The sequence below is a fragment of the Lemur catta genome, chromosome 14 (assembly GCF_020740605.2).
Source record: "Lemur catta isolate mLemCat1 chromosome 14, mLemCat1.pri, whole genome shotgun sequence".
NCBI classification, from domain to species: Eukaryota; Metazoa; Chordata; class Mammalia; order Primates; family Lemuridae; genus Lemur; species Lemur catta.
In genome coordinates, this window is record NC_059141.1 from 67,259,164 (window position 1) to 67,277,996 (window position 18,833).

Genomic DNA, 18,833 nt, shown 5'->3' on the forward strand with positions numbered 1-18,833 from the left:
TAGCCAGATGCATGTCTGGTGAGGTAAGCTACGATAGAACGCCAGCAACGATCACTGATTTGCACTGTGACGTCCAGCTCCAGAAGCACCTCTGTTCATTTCTTTATGTCGTTACGCCTGTATTCATTCATTCAGTCAGTCAGTCATTCAACGGACCTCTTTTTGAGCTCAGAGGGTGAGGAAAGCGTGATGCTGGGTCTCATGTACAGAGGTGGCCCTGGCCATCAGGGACTCAGAGTCCTTGGGGAATGAGACAAACACAGCACTTGCCATGCACAGGTAAAATGCCACGGCTTTCATTACACCAGGTGCCACGGAAACACCAGGAGAGGCTCGACAGCTCTGCTGCTGGCCCATCCCTGTGCCTGTGTCACGTGTTCTCTTTACTTCTGGTGGGGCTGCATGGCCTCACTTCACCCAACGCTGGGGATCCTCGAGGGACCCCAGGGAGAGGCGAGGTCGAGGCCTGCTTTCCTGTAGCTGGGGGCAGGCCTGTGCATGTGACCTCGCAGGGAGGACCCGAGAATAGCCCGCCACCCTCCTGCCAGCCTCCCCTCGGGAGAGACTCTGCCCACAGCCTCCCGAGGCAGGGGGCCTCACTCCTGTCTCTGGAGAAGATAATTACTCGAGCAAAACTCCACAATATTAGCAGAGCCTGTGTCCAGAACACTGCAGTAATTTTAATGCACAGGTGTGTGATGTGGCACAAAAAACTCCTCTGGGCTGGATTAAAAACACATTTTGCCGTCTGCTAGAAGACTGTACCCTGAATACCCACATTGCTGAAGAGCTGGGCCTCTCGTCATCGGACTGTGATGAAAGCTTTGGGAACTCTTTCAGAGCGGCCTGGGCTCTCAGGAAGCAGGTCCCCAGGCACACACATTCCTGGCACAGGCCACCAGACCCGAGGCAGCCGCGGGCCAGTGTCAGCAGGGGCTGGGCGCACCAGTGCAGGCTCGGGCAGCTTGGGGTCACTCGTAGCTCCTGGGCACACGGTTCCACAGCGGCGATGGGATTGGGTGCTGGTGGCAGGGGTCCACCCCGACCCTCTGCTCTCTCCCTTCTTCTCCCTTTGTTTCAGCATTTTCCTCAGATTACAGAATTGGCACATGCCCACTGCTGTGGGCTGCATGGCGTCCCCACCCCCAATTCCTGTACTGAAGCCCTGACCCCCGGAACGCCAGAAGGTGGCCGTATTTGGAGACAGGGCCTTCACAGAGGTAATTAAGCTAAAATCAGTCTGTGAGGTGGGCCCTGACCCAATACGACTGGTAGCCTCATAAAAAGAGAAGATTCAGACACACAAAGAGACACCAGGAATGTGCGTGCACAGGGGACAGGCCACGTGAGGGCACAGGGAGAAGACGGCACCGATGAGCCAAGGAGAGCGGCCTCGGGGAACCTCCCCGCGATGCCTCCCCCTTGGACTTCCGGCCTCCAAGACTGCGAGGAAATCAATTTCTGCTGTTCAGGACAGGCAGTCTGTGATATTTTGTGATGGAACTCCTGGCAAAGTAATACACCTGCCATGGAAAATGGAAGAAATACAGATGTATTAAAATGAGAAAATAATTTTTCTGAATCTCTTCACTCAAAGACAATTTCAGCTAATATTTGAGTGGGTTTTCTAAAATTTTAAAACCCATATTTCTCTCTATATTGCATATGTAGACAAATTGGGGGTAGTGGTAGCTAAAGATTGTATTCTATACCCAACTTGACTTCTTATTTTACATCACATGGGTGAGTATTACCTTGTAGCAATCGTGGTGCATCGTCATTTAAACAATGGTAACATTTGGGTCATACTTTTCTAGACAGACAGACCCACACACCCTACTTTTTAATCATATTATACATACTATTCTTTAACCAGATTTCTTTATTTTGTAGTCATTATGGATGCATTTCCATGTTAGTAAACGTAGATTTGAGTCATATGCAAATTTTTGTATAATATTTTATAGAACAGACGTTACAGGTTCTCCTTAATAACATATCATTAGCCATTTAAAAATTTTCCTTTCCTTTTTTAGTTAAAAGAAATTAAAAAGCGCTGTGAGGGTTGCCTGGCCATGAAGCTGTGCACAGCAGAATTCTGTCCCTAGAACAGCTGTCGAGGCGGGGTCCCTGCGGCAGGGCCACACGGTGGTCCCCATCCCCGCCCTTGCCCTGCAGGCCGCGCCAACACTCTCTTCCTGGGGGCAGTTTATGAGCAGGAATGTCCACAGTTCTTGTGAAGATTTAACAACCTTCTTCACCTAGCTGATTTGGGCTTATAAATTATATCTCATAGAGGCTGTTTCATATTTATTGGTCATTTGCATTCCACTTTCTTTGAATCGCCTGTTTGTATTCTCTCCCCGCTTTTACAAGTCAGTGTGTTCACCTTTTTCTTACCATTTTATAAGAACTTTTTATGTAATAGCAGTGTTGATCCTTCTATATGTTTTTAGCAGTTCCCTTCCTACCCAACCTTTCCTTAGTTTTTCTTATCTCTTAGCTTGGTAAGTGGCAGGTTTCTGTTTCATTTCAAAGCACGTGTTAATTTTTTATGAATTAACATCTATTCATCTTTTTCTTGTATCACTTCGGATTTTGGTTGCATGCTTAGAAAGAATTTTCACACTCAGATACTCATCCAACTTTTCACTGTATTTTTTCTTTTATTGTCCTTACGATTTCTTCTTGTTGAACATTACAATATTGAGCCCATCTGGAATCCTTTTCGGTGTGAGGTATGGGGTTGGAATACACCGCTGCTTTCCCCTGGGATGCTTAGCAGCTTGTCACACCACATTCCCGCTAGCCCGTCCTCTGCCGCAGAGCTGAGCCGTCTGTGCGCGCGCGGGTGCGCTCGGCGGCGAGGCCTTGGCGGGAGCGCAGCGTGTCCCGCACCCCGCACCCCGCACCCCGCACCCCGCCGCCCGGCGCCCACGGCAGTCCGGTCACTCCTCCAGACGGGCCTGGGACGGGAACTGGCGTTTTGTCGTATTTATGGGTTACTCTGCAGAGAACTATAATAGTGTTGTCTAAAGACAACATTTTCTTTCTTCCGTCCAATATTTATGTAATTTATTTATCTCTTGTTCCTCCTTGGAGTTGTTAGAACACTGCTGCGTGGCAGCAGAGGTGTCATGCTGAGAGGGGACATTCTTATTTTATTCCCAGTCTTGCCACGTGTCCCTCTTGGTGCTTGTCCCCTCCAAACCTCAGGTTGAAATGGGGTCCCCAATGCTGGAGGTGGAGCCTAGTTTGGGCTGTGGGGGCGAAGCCTTCGCGAATGAGTGGGTTCTCCCTCCGTTAGTCCCCAGAGAGCTGACTGCTCAGAAGAGCCTGGCACCCCCCTGCCCTCTTCCTCCTGCTTCCTCTCCTGCCCTGCGGTGCCTGCCCTGCCTCCCGAGGCCCTCACCAGGGGCCCAGGCTGCGCCCTGCTTCTTGAACAGCCTGCAGAACCGTGAGCCAAATAAACCTCTTCTTTATAAATCACACAGCCCCAGGTATTCCTTTGTAGCAATGCAAACAGACTGAGACAACCACAAAGTATAATGCTGGCTGAGTATTCCTGACAGCTACTCTCCGTAATGTGGAGTAAATACGATTAGGAGCCCTTGCTGAATTTTATGATCTGCTACTTAAGCAATTCATGAGATAATTATTTGGATTTTCTCCTTTAATATTGTTACAAATTATATTAACATATTTCATGCTAATAAATTATTTCCACATTCCTAGGAATAAAACTGGCTAGTACATGATGTGTTATTCTTTGAATTTATTCCTGGGTTTAATGTGAAAATATTTTATTAATAAATATTACATCTATACTCATAAATGCAGTTGTTCTTTGGATGTCTTTTTATTATCTTTGTTAAGTTCAGGCTTAAATGTGATGCTTTCTTTATATAATTGGTTTGAGACAACTTCTAAATTTTCTATGCTTTGAGACCTTAAAAATACTATCAAATTTAACTATTCCACCAAGGTCTGCTAAAATCACCTATAACCTGGGTTGTTTACACAGGATCTGGAGCAGTGTGAGCAGCAATATGCATTTAAAAATGCTCCCTAAATGTGAGGTCCTTTGATAGAAAGAGCAGTTTTACTTTCATGGGGATAAAAATTTTTGTTATCCTTTTGTCATTACTTCCTAATTTTATTACATTATGGTCAGAGAATAAGGCTTATAGAATTTCTGCTATATTTTAAATTGAGCTTATGAAGTTTCTTAGGCTTAGTTCATTATCAATATTTATAAATGTTGAATTAATACATTTCTATTTTAAAAGAATGTGCTTTATGTCCTTGTGTCTTATGACGTTTTCTTCGTAGCTAGCATGTCAAGTTTGTTAAATATATTATTCAGGCCTTCTATGCCCTTTTTAAAAATTTCTTTGAGCTGCAAAATTCTTTTCAATGTGTTAAAACTTTTCAACAGCAAACAATTTTATCAGGCTTTTGTATGTTTCATATTTTTGCATTATTTCTTCTGCGACTAGTATTTGAAATGCAAATGTTCATGACTATAATGTCTTAATTGTGGATTGTATATTTTATTAATTAAAATGATCTTTTTGCTCCATTTACTATTTTTAGCCTTTCTTTCTATATTTGATATTAATGTTCCCTCCCTTGCTTTGTTTATATTTGATTTATCTGCTAGATTCTTGCCTACCTACTAGGTGTTAAAGTATCGAGCTTTCTGCTTTATTTTACTTTAGATATATCTAGGTTTGGGTTTTTGAAGCACTCCAAGATGCTTAGTCTTTGGGTAGGGAAGTTTAGCCCACTTACTTGTTGGATGTCTCGTGATAACTGAAACATTCAGTAACATTCTTGTTATTTCATCTTTTACACTTACCATATTTCTATTATTTCATATTACATCTTTTTTTTTTTTACCAGTGGGTCAATCTAGTAATATTTTTCCCTTTTTTTGTTCAGTATTTGCCAAGTTACATACCCAGTTTCTCTTTTCCAGTGGTACCTTTCAGTTTTTCAAAACAAAATACAACACAAAAAAAATATTGACCTCATATTTGGCTATAATTGTAAAAAATGAAGTAGTTTCCATGAAACAGGTTCTGGAAGAGAAAGACAGATCTCGTCTTTCCCTCCCTCCTCCTACCTGACCACATCAGATTGGGATGGCCCAGAGCTGGAATGGCCAGGGGAAGTCTGAATTTGCCCTTTACTGAAGGAAAATTAGTTCAATGTGACTTCGTGCCACAGGGACCCTATGCAAGAAAGAAAAATGAAGAACTCAGCACATGTCAATAAAAAACTATTATTTGGGGGGGATGAGATGACCACGCTTGAATAGTGTGTTTCTTTTAGAACTATTTTTTTCTTCTTTTACTTGATATAGGTTTGAACTGAGCTATTTATAAAAGCTATTTGTTTTCAGAAGGGTGTGGTATGTGATGCATGTGTTTGTGGTTGTAGATGGTGCATGTTGGGTCTTCGGAATGTGCACTTTGTGATGTGTATGTGGTTTGTGCCCATGTATGTGTTATGTATATGCAGTATGTGTGTAGACATGCAGTATGTTTGTGGTGTATATATCTATGTGTGTGGTGTGTGTCTGTCTGTAATGGGGGCGGTGTGTGTGTCTGTGTGAGTTATGCGTAGTGATATGTGGTGTGTGGAAATACGCTGTGGCATTTATGTTGGCAAGTGTGCGTGCCTGTGATGTGTATGCAGCATGTCTGGTGTGGTATGTTCGGCATGTATGTATGTATGTGGTATGTCTGTATGTGTTTGCATGTGAGGCCATGCATGTGTGTATAGCATATATAGTATGTATGCATGTATGTATGGTGTGTGCATGTGGTGTGGTGTGTCTGGTGTGTGTGTGGTGTGAGGTGTGTCTGGTGTGTGTGTGTGTGGCGTATGTGGGTGTACCTGTGGCTGACGTGGTTGTGTTTATGACATGCCCTGTGTGTATGGCACACGCAACACGGTGTGCCAGCGGTGTGCTGTGTGGTGTGTCTGTGTGTGACTTGGGGCGTGTGCAGCCTGTGTCCCTGTGTGATGTGCCAGGTATGTGTGAGGTGTAATGTGCAGCAGCAGGTGCGGTGCGGGACAGTGTGGAGCGTGTGGGTGTGTTTGTGAGTGACGTGGTGTGCGCGTGCCTGTGTGGTATGTGGAGCATATGTGTTCCAACCTTGCGCTGGAGCTGGCAGGAAGGATAAGATGCATTTCACTCCACATCGGGCGGGTCCTGCCGGCAACCAGGCTGAGAGGGCTGAAATGCAGCCAGGCCCCTGTCCTCCCAGGCCAGCAAGAGGCCTTCCTTCAGAAAGGGCACACAAAGCCCTCAGACTTGGCGAAATGCACTCGAGCAATGGTGTATACTGAATTGCACCAGGAGTTGATTGGGGCCCTTCTGAAAACAGAGGCAAAAACCAAAGTGTTCTTTCAATTCGCTCTCTCAACAATCAACACAAAAGTCTCTGTGGCCGAACGTGCAAGCACTCAGCTCTGCAGCCGACACCGGCTGGGTGTGCTCTGGTTCCATTCCACCCTGACACTGTCTAGCCGAAGGCCTCATCCGTCCCACAGGGTGAGGGTGAGGGTGAGGTCCCACAGCACTGCCCCCTGCAGATGCCGATCACCAGCTCCAGGGTGTTTACCTGCATCTGACCCGCTGACCACAAGGCAGCGTCCCCACCCCCCCCCTCAGATTTGCCTGCTTCGCTAGAGCAGCTCCAGGCACTGAGGGGAACACCCGCATTTCCCGGTCTATTACGCAGGACAGCACAACGGATACGGACGACGAGATGCACAGGAAGGGCGGAGTGCAGGACGGGCACAGAGCTTCCATGCCCTCTGCGGGCACCCCCCCCCAGGACCTTCCCTTGTTCTGCTATCCAGAACTGTAAACACTGTCCTTTGGGGGTTTTATGGAGGCTTCATTACATGTGCATGATTGCTTACACCATTGGCTATTGGTAGTCAATTCTACCTTCAGTCCCTCTCACCTCCCTGGAGGTTCGGGGTGGGACTGAAAGTCTTAACCCTCTAATCCTGCCTTGGTCTTTCTGGGACCGACCCCATCCTGACGCTGCCCAGGGGCTGCCGGCCGCCAGTCGACTTGTTAGCATGCGGAAGACACTCGTGGCTCCGGGAGATCCCCAGGACTTCAGGAGCTGTATGTCAGGAAGAGCAGACGAAGATCAAGGAGTTGCTTCTCTGAGGGTCTCCCTTGTCAGGTGGACACAGCCCAAGTGTGCTGACTCCCACCAAAGCCAAGAGGTTTCACAGTGACTCAGGCACCGATTGTACTTGCTCGAATTCACGGTTTGCTGTGAGGCCTTTGCACACCATCAACCGTGCAATTAACATTCAACACACGGACAGCCGTGAAAGGGGTTAACGAGCCATAACAGCAGCTCAGGAGAGCAAGCGACAGGCTGGCAGATGAGGCGGGAGCGGGTCCAGGAGCCCCTCGAGGGGAGTGTGGCTGCTTCCCTCGGGCAGAGCCCCCAGTGGTCGTGGCCAAGTTAGAGAAGCCTCAGAGTTCTCATGGGCCGGGAGCCTGTGGCCCCTGGGACCAGCCCTGTCCTTGCTGCTTTCGTGATCCTGCCAGGTGTGCGTTCTCATTGTCTCAGCCACACTTCACTGTCTGTTGCTCCTTTCAAGTCTCAGGGGGTGCCAGGCAGCAGCAGGTGTTATCTTATCACCTCGGGCCGTTACAGATGTGCTTCTCAATTTGAGGGGTGAACAGCTTCACTGTGGGCTCAATGCTACTTGACATGAGTGAGTCCAGCTTGAGACATTAGGATCACAAGGCATTATGACAATGTGTTGTTAGGCCATCCCATTGCAGTGTGACCGTCACTTACACAAGCCCAGACGGTAGAGCCTACTGCACACCTAGGCTGGTGCCCCTGGGCTACACACCTGCACAGCGTGTCACTGTGCACACACTGTAGGCAACTGGAACACAGTGGTAAGGATTTGTGTATCCAAACATAACTAAACAGAAAAGGTACAGTGGAAATATGGTATAAAAGATAAAAAATGGTACACGTATATAGGGCAACTCTATTCTAACCTTGTGGGACCACCATAGTATATGTGGTCAGTCTGTCATCGACCGACTCATCATTATATGGCACACAGCTATGTATTTTTCACAATATCGCAGCCCCACATCCAGGTCTTGTGAGTTAATGGTGAACTTGTTTATTTTCTGAGGATAGTGGAATTCCTTCCTGTCGATTATGACAAAGATGGCAGATGCAAGACACACAGGGTGGCCCAGGGGACAGGACTAGGGACTGATTGTGGGGGGCTGGATGCACACTGCAAGGGGGAAGAGTACAAGGACTCGCCTTCTCCCTGGGGCCAGGAGGGCAGAGGCAGCCGGGGGTACAGTGTGACCAGCATGGGCGCAGATGAAAGATCTCCCTGCAGACTCAGTCTCCAGTGTTACTCGGTAGGCTGGTCTGTTCCATGCTGTGCTTCTCTCTCATGAGCCTTGACGCCCCAAACACCACCAACATGGCTCAACAGCAGAAAGGAGAGCTTTATTGGTGACACAGGTTTGCAAACCAGGAAGAGTGGACAGTCTCCAGTGTGGACTGATGGCGCTCTGCCTTTGAAAAGGGAAAGGGCAGGTTGGGTTTTATGCCTCACAGGTCCGGATTACACAGTAGAGTCCCCCGTATTCAGCAGGCTGGGGGGAAGCTGTGCATATTTATGAGGGCAGTCTAGTGCATGCGCAACGGGTAAACGCATGTGCAACACGTGTCCTGAACACGTGTTCACGTTGGGGCAGGATTTTGGCATTACAGTGAGGTGGCATTTGGCTCCTTACATCAAAAGGTGACCTATAGGACACAAAGACAGTCTGTGCCCAGCCCCTGCAAGCTGGCTGGAACTGGCTTAAGGTCTGCGGTTTCTTAACAGGGAAGAATGTCTGTAAGGCTGGTCCTCTGTCCAGTCAGAGCTGCAGGGTCTGGTTGTACATCAGAGTTAGAAGGGGTCTGACAGTATGATAGCTCCTGTTGTTAGGGAGTTTAGCAAGAGTGTGGTTTCTCTTGTAGCCATAGGAATTTAGGAAGTTGCCATGCCAGCAAGCCCTGCACCCTGCACCCGCAGGTAATTTTGTTTCCTGAACCTTAGGGTCTGTCTTAGTTGATGAAGAGGCATCTTTTTGGTCTCTCATATCCCAGCCTCAAGCCTTCAGGAATCCAGGTTTAGTTTGGCTGAGGGGCACCAGCGACACATCCACGTCCGTCTTGCGGACGTGTGAAAGGCCTGTGTGTGCCCGCACATCTCTGCAGGGCCAGCTCCAGCAGGCCACGTTCTAGGAGGGGCACCGAGGCAGAGGCGGACGCAGCAGGGGAGCTGCAGGGAGGGCGCGCTGGGGCGTGACGGGCCGGGAGCCGGCCAGCGCAGCGCCCCCTCCAGGAGCACCCGGACGCCCGGCGCAGCCCCGTGGGAGCAGTGGAGCAGCTCTTCCAGCCTGTCCTCTTGCCTCTGACGTTTGCTCTCCTAATTTCCATCATTTTTAAAACAATCATATGAATATGCTATTTTTGAATATATAATTTTTGAACTATTCTAAATTACACACCAAGTGAAAGCTCCGTGGGATACCGCTGTCCTCAGACCCACTCTAACCCTGGCCTCCATCCTCGAGTGTTATCAAGGTGATATTTACCCTTTTATATAAATTTTCACATTCAAAAATATGCAGTTTTCTTTTCTTAACATATTTAGCACCATATCATACCTTTTCTTTAAATTTCTTTTTCCACTTATGCCACAGAGGCATTTTCAGATCAGACCATAGAGAGGCACTTAATCTGCAGACAGCTGTGTGGCAGTGCACAGTGCAGATACGCCGCGGTTCCACGTGACACTGTCTCTGCTGGTGACATTTGTAGTATTTCCTTTTTATTCTGTCTTAAACACTGCACTGAACACTGTTATGCATGTCTCTTTGTGTAGGTACATAGTGTTTCTCTATGATGGCTGGATAATATTTCTTTAAAATGTCAGGATAAGAAAGGTACATTTAAAATTTAACAGAGAACGCCATATTTCTCAGCAGAAGGTTTTAGCAATTGATGCTCCTCCCACCAACCGTACCCTTGTCACTGCCAACTTCTTCTTAATTCTCACAGCTCTGGCGGGCAAACCGTGGTGGCCCTCGCCGCCAGAGCCTGCGCTTCCCGGCTGGGGAGGCCGTGTGTCCTCACACCCCCTGGGGGCTGGGTGACCCTTCCCGGCCGTCCACTCGCACCTCCTGCTAGCTTGTGGTCATTCACTTTGCTATTGTTTTCGTCACATAAGAGATGACAATTTTGATGTCACCAAATTTATCAGTTTTCTTTATAGCTGGATGTTCAGTGGACTCTTTTAATCTGAATGATTTTCTCCCCTTTAGCTTTGGAGAATGTTCTTTTATTATTTATTTTCATATTCTCTCCTCTATGTTTTTACCTTCCGGCATTTATTAGATACATTTTAGAACCTAGATATCTGTTCACATTCCTTAACTTTTAAAATATTATGCCCAACTTTTCCTTTTTGTTCTGTTCAGAAAGAATTTCTTATCTTACTTTTCTATAGTTATGTTCATTTACCATACAGCATATTGAGTATGTCAGTGTTGTGCTTTTTTATTTATAATATTAATAATAGGTGTGTGCATACATACATATATACATACATAATACATATTTCCAGGGACTGGGATCTCTTCCTTTTCTTTCTTTCTCTTTCTTTCTTTCTCTTTTCTTTTTCTTTCCTTTCCTTTCTTTCTTTTCTTTTTTGAGACAGGATCTTACTCTGTCCCCCAGACTGGAGTGCAGTGGTGTGATCATAGCTCACCTGAACCCCAGTGATCCTCTTGCCTCAGCTTCCAGAGTAGCTGGGACTACAGGCACGTGCCACCATGCCTGACTTATTTATGTGTGTGTGTATATGTATAGACATACACACACAAATATATAGTGGGGGGGAGAGAGAAAGAAAGAGACAGGGTCTCATTGCTCAGGCTGGTCTGGAACTCTTGGCCTCAAGCATCCTCCTGCCTCAGCCTCTCAAAGTGCTGGGATTACAGGCGTGGGCCACCGCTCCTGGCCTATTTCTTTTTCATTACAGCCCTATGCTTGCTTCATGGGGACCAACATCACTTCATATCCCTCTGAGAACGTGAATTATCCCAACGTGAAGTCTCACATGTCCTGCTTGTTGACCTGGGCTCCTCTCTTACTTGTACTGGATTTGCTCACTTGCTTGGTGATTCAAGTCCCTGCTCATTTTTGAATCTGGCATCCGTTGTCTGCCAAGACCTATTTGCTGTGACCAGCAGAGTTGAGATGAGCCAACGGACCAAGTGTGCACTCCCTGTTCTCCAGGGTGAGCAGCATCCCAGCTCCTCCTGGGGGGGGGTCCAGATGCTCAGGTCACTACCCCGACTCTTGGGCTCAAGTGCATATCTCACCACCCCATGATGACAGAGCAATGGCGTGGGGCATGGGGAGTGTCTGTCCCCCTGACTGGTCCTACTGTGCTGCCCTAATAAACCACCTGGCCATTTCCCGCTTCCTCATTCACCACCTTGGGCTTCAAACACCTGTGGGGCTGTACCTGCCTCTTGCAAAAGTCCTTTCCTATGTGAATTTCACTTATGGTTTCCTTCTTCATTCTGATGCCATTCACTTTCCATCTTTTGAGAATTTCTCATGGTTTCTAGTCTACTATAGAGACATATTTTTGTTTTTTAGCTCAATTATTAACTTTATGAAGTATCTTTTCTATAATTTTCAGGATTTGGAATGGAGGTGGAAGCAAGACAGTATGCAGTTTACCATCTATCTAATTTCTCTCATATCTGTCTCTTTAAACTGTGTTCTGAGTTCATTTCTTGGAGCCGGACTGCTGAATCTATTTCCGCAGTGCCCATTCTGCGGTAAGAGGTTTTACTGATCTAGCAACTTTTTGTTTAATGGTATAGAACAGATTTATCTCTAATCTCTCTCCTTCCCCTCAGGTTGCTTGCTCTGTGTGACAGTCACATTAGGGTAATAAACTGGTTCTTAAATATTTATAAATCAAGGCAGATTGAAGGGACATAGAGCTTATATACACTGGCAAAGTCAAACAGGATTCAAATAACTATCCATGGAATTGGGTCAAATAAAAGCAGCTAGCACTGAGGACAGTCAATGCGTTGTTGGGGGGCACAGAGGACAGAAGTTTGCACTGACCTGTTGGCAGGATACCAGAAGCCCCCATCCAGGATGACGGCTCCTGCCTGCAGAAGCTCCGCGGCTCGTTAAGCACCACAACTGCGTTACTTATTTGCCACAGAATGTGTGTTTGGGGAAGTGGGTTTTGTGGTGGCTAAAGCTTGATCTCTAGGTCAGCAATTCGAAATCACCTGCTGTTGAAACAGACTGCTTTCCCAGCCCTGCGTTTCTGATTCCAAATGTCCAAATGTCTGGGGTGGGGCTTGAGAGTTGGTATTTCTGACAAATTCCAAGGTGATGCTGTCATGGCTGGTCAGGGACACCCTTGGGGAGACACTGAGCAGAGTCTGGCAGGCTCAGGGTGGATGTCCAACCCATCACTTCTTCACTGCGTGAGCTTGTGCAAGTTCCTGGACCTCAGCGAGCCCCAGTGTGTGCCACCAAGGATCCCCACAGACCTGGCTAGAGGAATTCCCCTCACGGGACTGGCATACAGAGCAAACGAGATTCAGTGTTGCAGCACACCAAATATCTTCCCAGGTTCCAGTCAGCACCCCAAATCTAGATACGCTCATGGTTTGCTTCCACAAAGTTAAGAATAAATATTCGGAATTTTAAAAATCAATTTCTTCCCCTATCCACTTTTTAAATTGTGTTTCAGAATCTGGTCACAGGGTAGCTAAGAGATTGGATAAGCACCGCTGACCCCCGTTGTTAGCACGTAGCTCCAAACCCACTCATGGAGAAGCCCTTAGCCACGCGTCTGGTAGACATGGCGTTCAATGTGTAGCTACTTATGAAGGTGAAGCAAAGACATTACCATATCACCAGAGGTATGAGGCCTCTCTCTTTATATTTTACATTATTACGTGTGAAACGTTAGGAGCAGTAGTGCCCTGGGCCTGGTCCCAAAGCGTGTCCCTGCCGGAACCATCGGCATCAGTTGGGAGCATGTTAAAAATGTGCTCGACCCCCACTCCAGGCGAACTGAATCGGAAACTGCAGGTGACTGAGGCACACCCAACTTTAAGAACCACTGCTCTAGAATGCTCACGTTACGAGCAGGGTCGACTGCAGCCTGGCTCCCTGATTTTATAGGTGAGAAACTAATGTCTAGAGGAAAACCACTTTTTGTCCAGGCACGGAGGGCGCTGGAGGCAGGCTAGGAGGCTGTGTCGCCTGGCTGGGCCCGTGTGCTCTCCCGGCCTGTGTTACTGACCTGCTGGAGCTTGGAGCTTGTCCTCTGGAATATTCTGCTTGGAGAGACCCAGCAGCTTCATTTGTTTTCAGTGACACTGTGTCTTCACTGTCAGAGCAGCTTTCAGAGAGCTCTGCCATCGAGGGTGCCAGGGAGACAGACCTCCGTGGGAGGTCGAGAGGGCCGGCAGCCACAGGAAGGGCCTGGCTTCAAGCCAGAAGGCCTGGGGACGGCCACACAGGGCCGGGGTTCCCCAGAGGATGGCAGGAGGTGTGGCCCCAAGAATGGGCACCAGGGAGGGATGGCACGCTTGGACTTCCGGGCTGCCTGTGGCCCTAAGCAGGGAAGTGGCCAACTTAAGGAGTTTATTTGTTTGCCATGGGGAGTCAGCTCCTCCAAGACACAAGCTGGTCCTGGCAAGGCGAAAGGAAGCTGGGCTTGCCTGAAGCAGGACTTGGTTATGTCAACACGTCTAACGTCTCGACTGCTCCTCCTTTGTCTGGGAGACGGCAGAGCTGGGAGCAAACGCCCAATCTTTGCCGCCTGCATTTGAGTGGCACAGGAGGCAGCAGATGCTTCTCCTGTCAGAGCTGCCCTTGGGTGGCAGGTGTGCTCCCCAACTGCAGGGCGGCACGGCACGGGGAGGCAGGACTCGGCACCTCCTGTGCTCAGCACACACACGTGCACACGCACGCTCCTGCAAGGACCCGCACCAAGGTACAGGCTAAGAGGTGGTGGGAAAGAGTAAACATGTGTGATTTGCATGTGGAAATGTACATGCATTTTGGAATATGTCAAATCTTTACATTCTACCTGGTCTCTGTACCAGTGTAAAACTCAGTACGGGAGGATGGGCTCCCATACGGCAGGAAGACCGGAGGGTGGTGGAAGAGAGAAGTGAGAGGGGAGGGAACAGGACACAGGTGGCCCCCACACCCCAGGGGCGAGGCATGAACAGCGGGTCGTGACTGGGCAGTGTGGGGCTCCCGCCCTGCCGGAGAGTGCAGTCTCACCTCTGACCTGGGACACGCCCCTGCACCGTGCTGCCACGGGCACAGGCCCCGGAGGACCTCCTTATCCCCCACCCACTGAGCCACCTGCACAGGGTAGGCCTGGGCTCCCAGCATCTTTGTCCTCAGGAGGTCACGGTGGCACATGCCAATGAGCCAAGTTCTTCTGGAGCCATGTGCTGTTTCCAGGAATCTCTGTGGGAGAGGAGGAACTGCGGCAGAGTGAGCTCTGGCTCCTGCTCCGACTCAGCTGAGGCCACTCTTGGCAAATCCTGAGTAGCCTCCCAATTGCTACACCCAGTGAAACATTTTCCTCTCTTCCTGCGTCTCTGTGGGCAGCACGCGGCACGTTAGCTTCCTCCTTCCTGCCTTCCTTGCCTTCCTTGCCTTCCTTCTCCTCCTGCCTGCCCCATGCCACCTGGCTTTGCCTCCTTTGCAGATTTGTAGCCCTGCTCCTCAGAGGGCTCCCCCTGCCCCCGTCTCACAAGGATGCCACGTAGTAGCTTCTCCTTCAGCTGCTTTGGGAGATGCGGCTCTGGCACACGCGCAAGGAGAGGTGCCATGTTTTAGATGACTTGACTTGAGGCCCAGAGACCCATCCAAGAAGCACCCAGCCAAGCAGCGACCCCAGCAGTGTGCCTGGGCCTCATCCCGGGTGCTGTGTGTGCCAGCAGCAGAGGAGAGTCCTAGGATGTTCTTGTCCTGGCCTGGGCTCCTTGGCTGCATTTAGTGTTTCTATCAATCACCGACAGATGTTCACAGAAGAAAATAGAGAAACAGACACTCCCCGTCCAGGTAGCACGTACAAAGCATAAACTACACGACTTTATAGTTTCTGTCACTAGGCTTTTGCTGGGGCAGCCAGAATATAAAAGAAAGTTTTCAAGGAGTCACTTCTCAACTGGGCTTGAGAAAACAAATGGTTTTGGTGTTGCTTCACCAACACCGCGTTGTCCAACAGAACGGCCCCGAGTTGCTCAGAAGGAGCCTCTCCAAGGATGTGCCTGCCAGCCCTTGGAAGCCCTGACATTTTGCTCGTCAACGTGCTTTCGGTTATGTTCTTATGAGGCAGGCAGCGTTCCACCCCTGTTGTTTCCAAAAGCCACAGCTCAGCATGATTTCCAGAAATCATTTTAATAAAAGACACATGAAAATGTAAAAAACCTCTTTAGCAAGTGCGAAATGAAATTAAAAAACAGTTAACAGAAATACCAAGGCATCTGGTGGGTGAATCCACCATCAGGGGGTAAAGGAGAATCTATGCCCAGTTCCCAGGTGAGATATCAGTTTTCTAGGAGGGACAGGGTAAAGGCTACCTTCTAGAGAGAGCTGCTATAAAGGGGAAGCAAAGAATGCCAAGAAAAACAATACAGCTTGGTTTAATTAGCTGAGCTGAACGCATGTTTCCCTTCTGCCGTGGTAGCTAACTAAAGGTTTCTGGCCTGAGTCACTCAATCCTTCCACCCTTTGCTCTTCCCAGTCTCTGTTCAGTCCTGAAATCCTACAGTCCCCTTAGGACTGTCCCCTGTTACACGAGTTGTCCTGGTCTCTTGATGGCCTCGTCTGCTGGGCAAGTGCTCAGGCCTTGTATTGGGTTTCTGAACTTCCGCAAAGGCCAGGCTGAAACTCTCTTACGTGCTGTCAGTGGGGCTGTAAACCGGTGCAAACTTTATGGAGGAAAATGTCATCAAATCTGTCAAAATAAAATATGCTCTTTGACCAAGACTCCACTTTTATGAATTAATAATACAGAAACATGTTCTCAAGTATGTAAAGATACACATACCTGGGATGTATCACAGACTTGTTTGCAAAAGCCCAACTTTCCGTCGAGAGGGGACTCCTTCCACAATTCATACTCAACAGAGCACTGAGGTAGATGGGATAATCTAGGAAATAATACGCTGCTACCGAGAAGACTACGGTGGATTGATTACGTGAATGGAAATGGAAATCTTTCAGCTGGGTCTTAAGTGAGAACTAAGCTGCAATACAGCGTGCATAGTAAACTTACCTGTGTGAAGCAGAGTATGCGCCTAGCAATGCAATCTGGGTGCTGGCGGAGGTTCTGGGAGCTGGGAAAGGCCGTGAGAGGGTACCGGAGACCCCCACCCTCGGGGCCCCGTAACGGGGTGGGTTTCGCACCTGTTGCCACTCACATGACGCATCACGGTGTTTCCAGTCAGTTCCGCTCAGCAGCTTCCACTGGGCCTGTGACCAAGGCCAGAGAGACCTTTGTGTCCCCTGTCCCTGCCTTATCACGTCCCTTTCCTGATGAAATAAACATGCTTCAGTGCGGAGAGGGGAAGACAGGGGGAGGCAGTGGGTTAAAGAGGGAAGATAGGCCATTTGGGTGAGTTGCTCACATTTGTGCTCATAGTGTTCAGGTTGTTTTTATAAGACTTATTACCACGAAGATTAAATAATGTAGAAAAACGGGTGGGCGGGAGACAAGAATAGAAGCTACCTGCTTTATTAATCCTGTGAGCCAGTTCCTGGGCACAGCCACCTTGAGTTTGGTTCTTGGAGGCAGCTGAGAGTGCACAGACCTGCTCTGTCCTAATTTGGACGCAGACGGCATTGCAAAGGCCCTTCAAGATGCCACAGACAAGGAGGTGAGTTGCGACCAACCTGGGGGAGCAATTCTGGTCCCCTGGCGGGACCCCACTAGAGCTTTTGCCGGGAGAGGGCCACAGTGGCTGGAGGAGCAAACCTGAGCATGTGCCCGAGCCCGGGAGCAGACCCCCCCTCCTCTGCTGCAGAAGCCCTGGCCCCGGCAGGTGCAGGTGGAGCTGGGAGGCACAGCAGGAAGCAGGTGAGCTCAGGGGCTGCCTCCAGGCCCCTCCATCGAGCGGGGCCTTTCCCTGACACCTTCCCCCAGAGACACGCAGGCTCTGGCTCTCTTTTGGCCCAGCCTTTGTCACTGGAGCCTTCTGGTGCAGACACAGCTCCACCGGGTCTCAGCACGGCTGAACTTGCACTGAGATCTCAGGCCTCCCGTTCCCTCCCGGCCCCACGTGCAGGCACACACACACCTGGGGGGTGAGCATTGTCTCAGACTCCCTTCCTAACCATTTCTTCTCCCTGCGAATTCCTGGACATTCCTTTCCTGCCTTTCTTAGTCAGACACATCACCTGATATCCTCCCGGGGAACTGCCTTTCACGTGTGGTCTGAGGCTTTGGCTCCTCACATGCCTTTGTTTCCAGTTAGATGTCACATTGATCAAATCAGTGTTTCTCCGGGCAAAATAGGTTCTGTCCAGTTTTCACGAGATATACCCTCTTCTTGGACAAAAGGCTGTCATTCTGCTATTTTAGGCCAATTTTTATATATCAACACTATCTTAGAATCCTAATCCTAACCTTCACACCAGCTTTAACCCAGAACTTTCCGTTTCCTCTTTCTGAAGGCATCCCGCAGTGAGATGCTATGTAGCCAGCACAAGGAGTCAAATGGCTTTTCCCTTGGAAACAGCAGCAGATATAATGCTAATTTAAAAACAGAGTCATGAGACACTATGTTTAGAAGGATCCTATTTCCTTAGTCTCCTCCCAGCCCCCTTGCCCGGGTGTCTGGGTTTCCAGGCCCTGGGCATGGGGTCCGGGTAGCATTCCCAGGAAGCCCCTGCGGCTGTCTGTCTGCAGAACTCGAATGCAGGCTGGGGTGGCCTTCAGAGCTGGCCTGACGACCGCGTCTTGCTGCTCACTCACGCCTTTGCTCACGTGCACGCAGGCAGCTGGCAGCCTGCACACGCCCTCCCTGGCTGGGTTTAGTGCAGGCGGGGCAGGCCGGGCCGGGGCAGGGCTTCACCCGTGCCTTAGTTTCCTGCAGCTGCTGTAACAAATGACCACAGACTCAGCAGCCTCAAACAACAGAACTTTCTTCTCTGACAGTCCGGGAGGTCAGAAGTCTGGAATCGAGGTGACAGCAGGGCCACCCTGGGTCTGCAGGCTCTGGGGAAGGATCCTTCCTGCCTCTTCCAGCGCCAGGAGCTGCCCTAGTATCCCCGGGCATGCAGCCGGGGCATGTCCCTCCAAAGTCTGCCCTGCCATCGCAGGGCCTTGTCCCCTGTGTAGGTCTGCATCACAGCTCCCTCTGCTCCTCTCTGACAAGGCACGTGGTGGCATTAGGGCCACCTGGATGACCCAGGAAAAGTGCATCCTCTTGAAGTCCTTAACTTAATCTCATCTTTTGCTGTATAAGATAATATTCACAGGTCTCGGGGAGTAGATATAGATATATCTTTGGGGGACTATAATTCACCCCCCTGCACCCCTATGGTGTTAGGGAGCTGAGGACAGATGTCACATGTCAGGTATTGGAGGGGTGTCAGAAGCACGACCCACACAGACAATTCCCCTGCACACAGGTCTGGCAGGGAGCCGATGCAGGTAAGCGGCGCTGCTCTTGG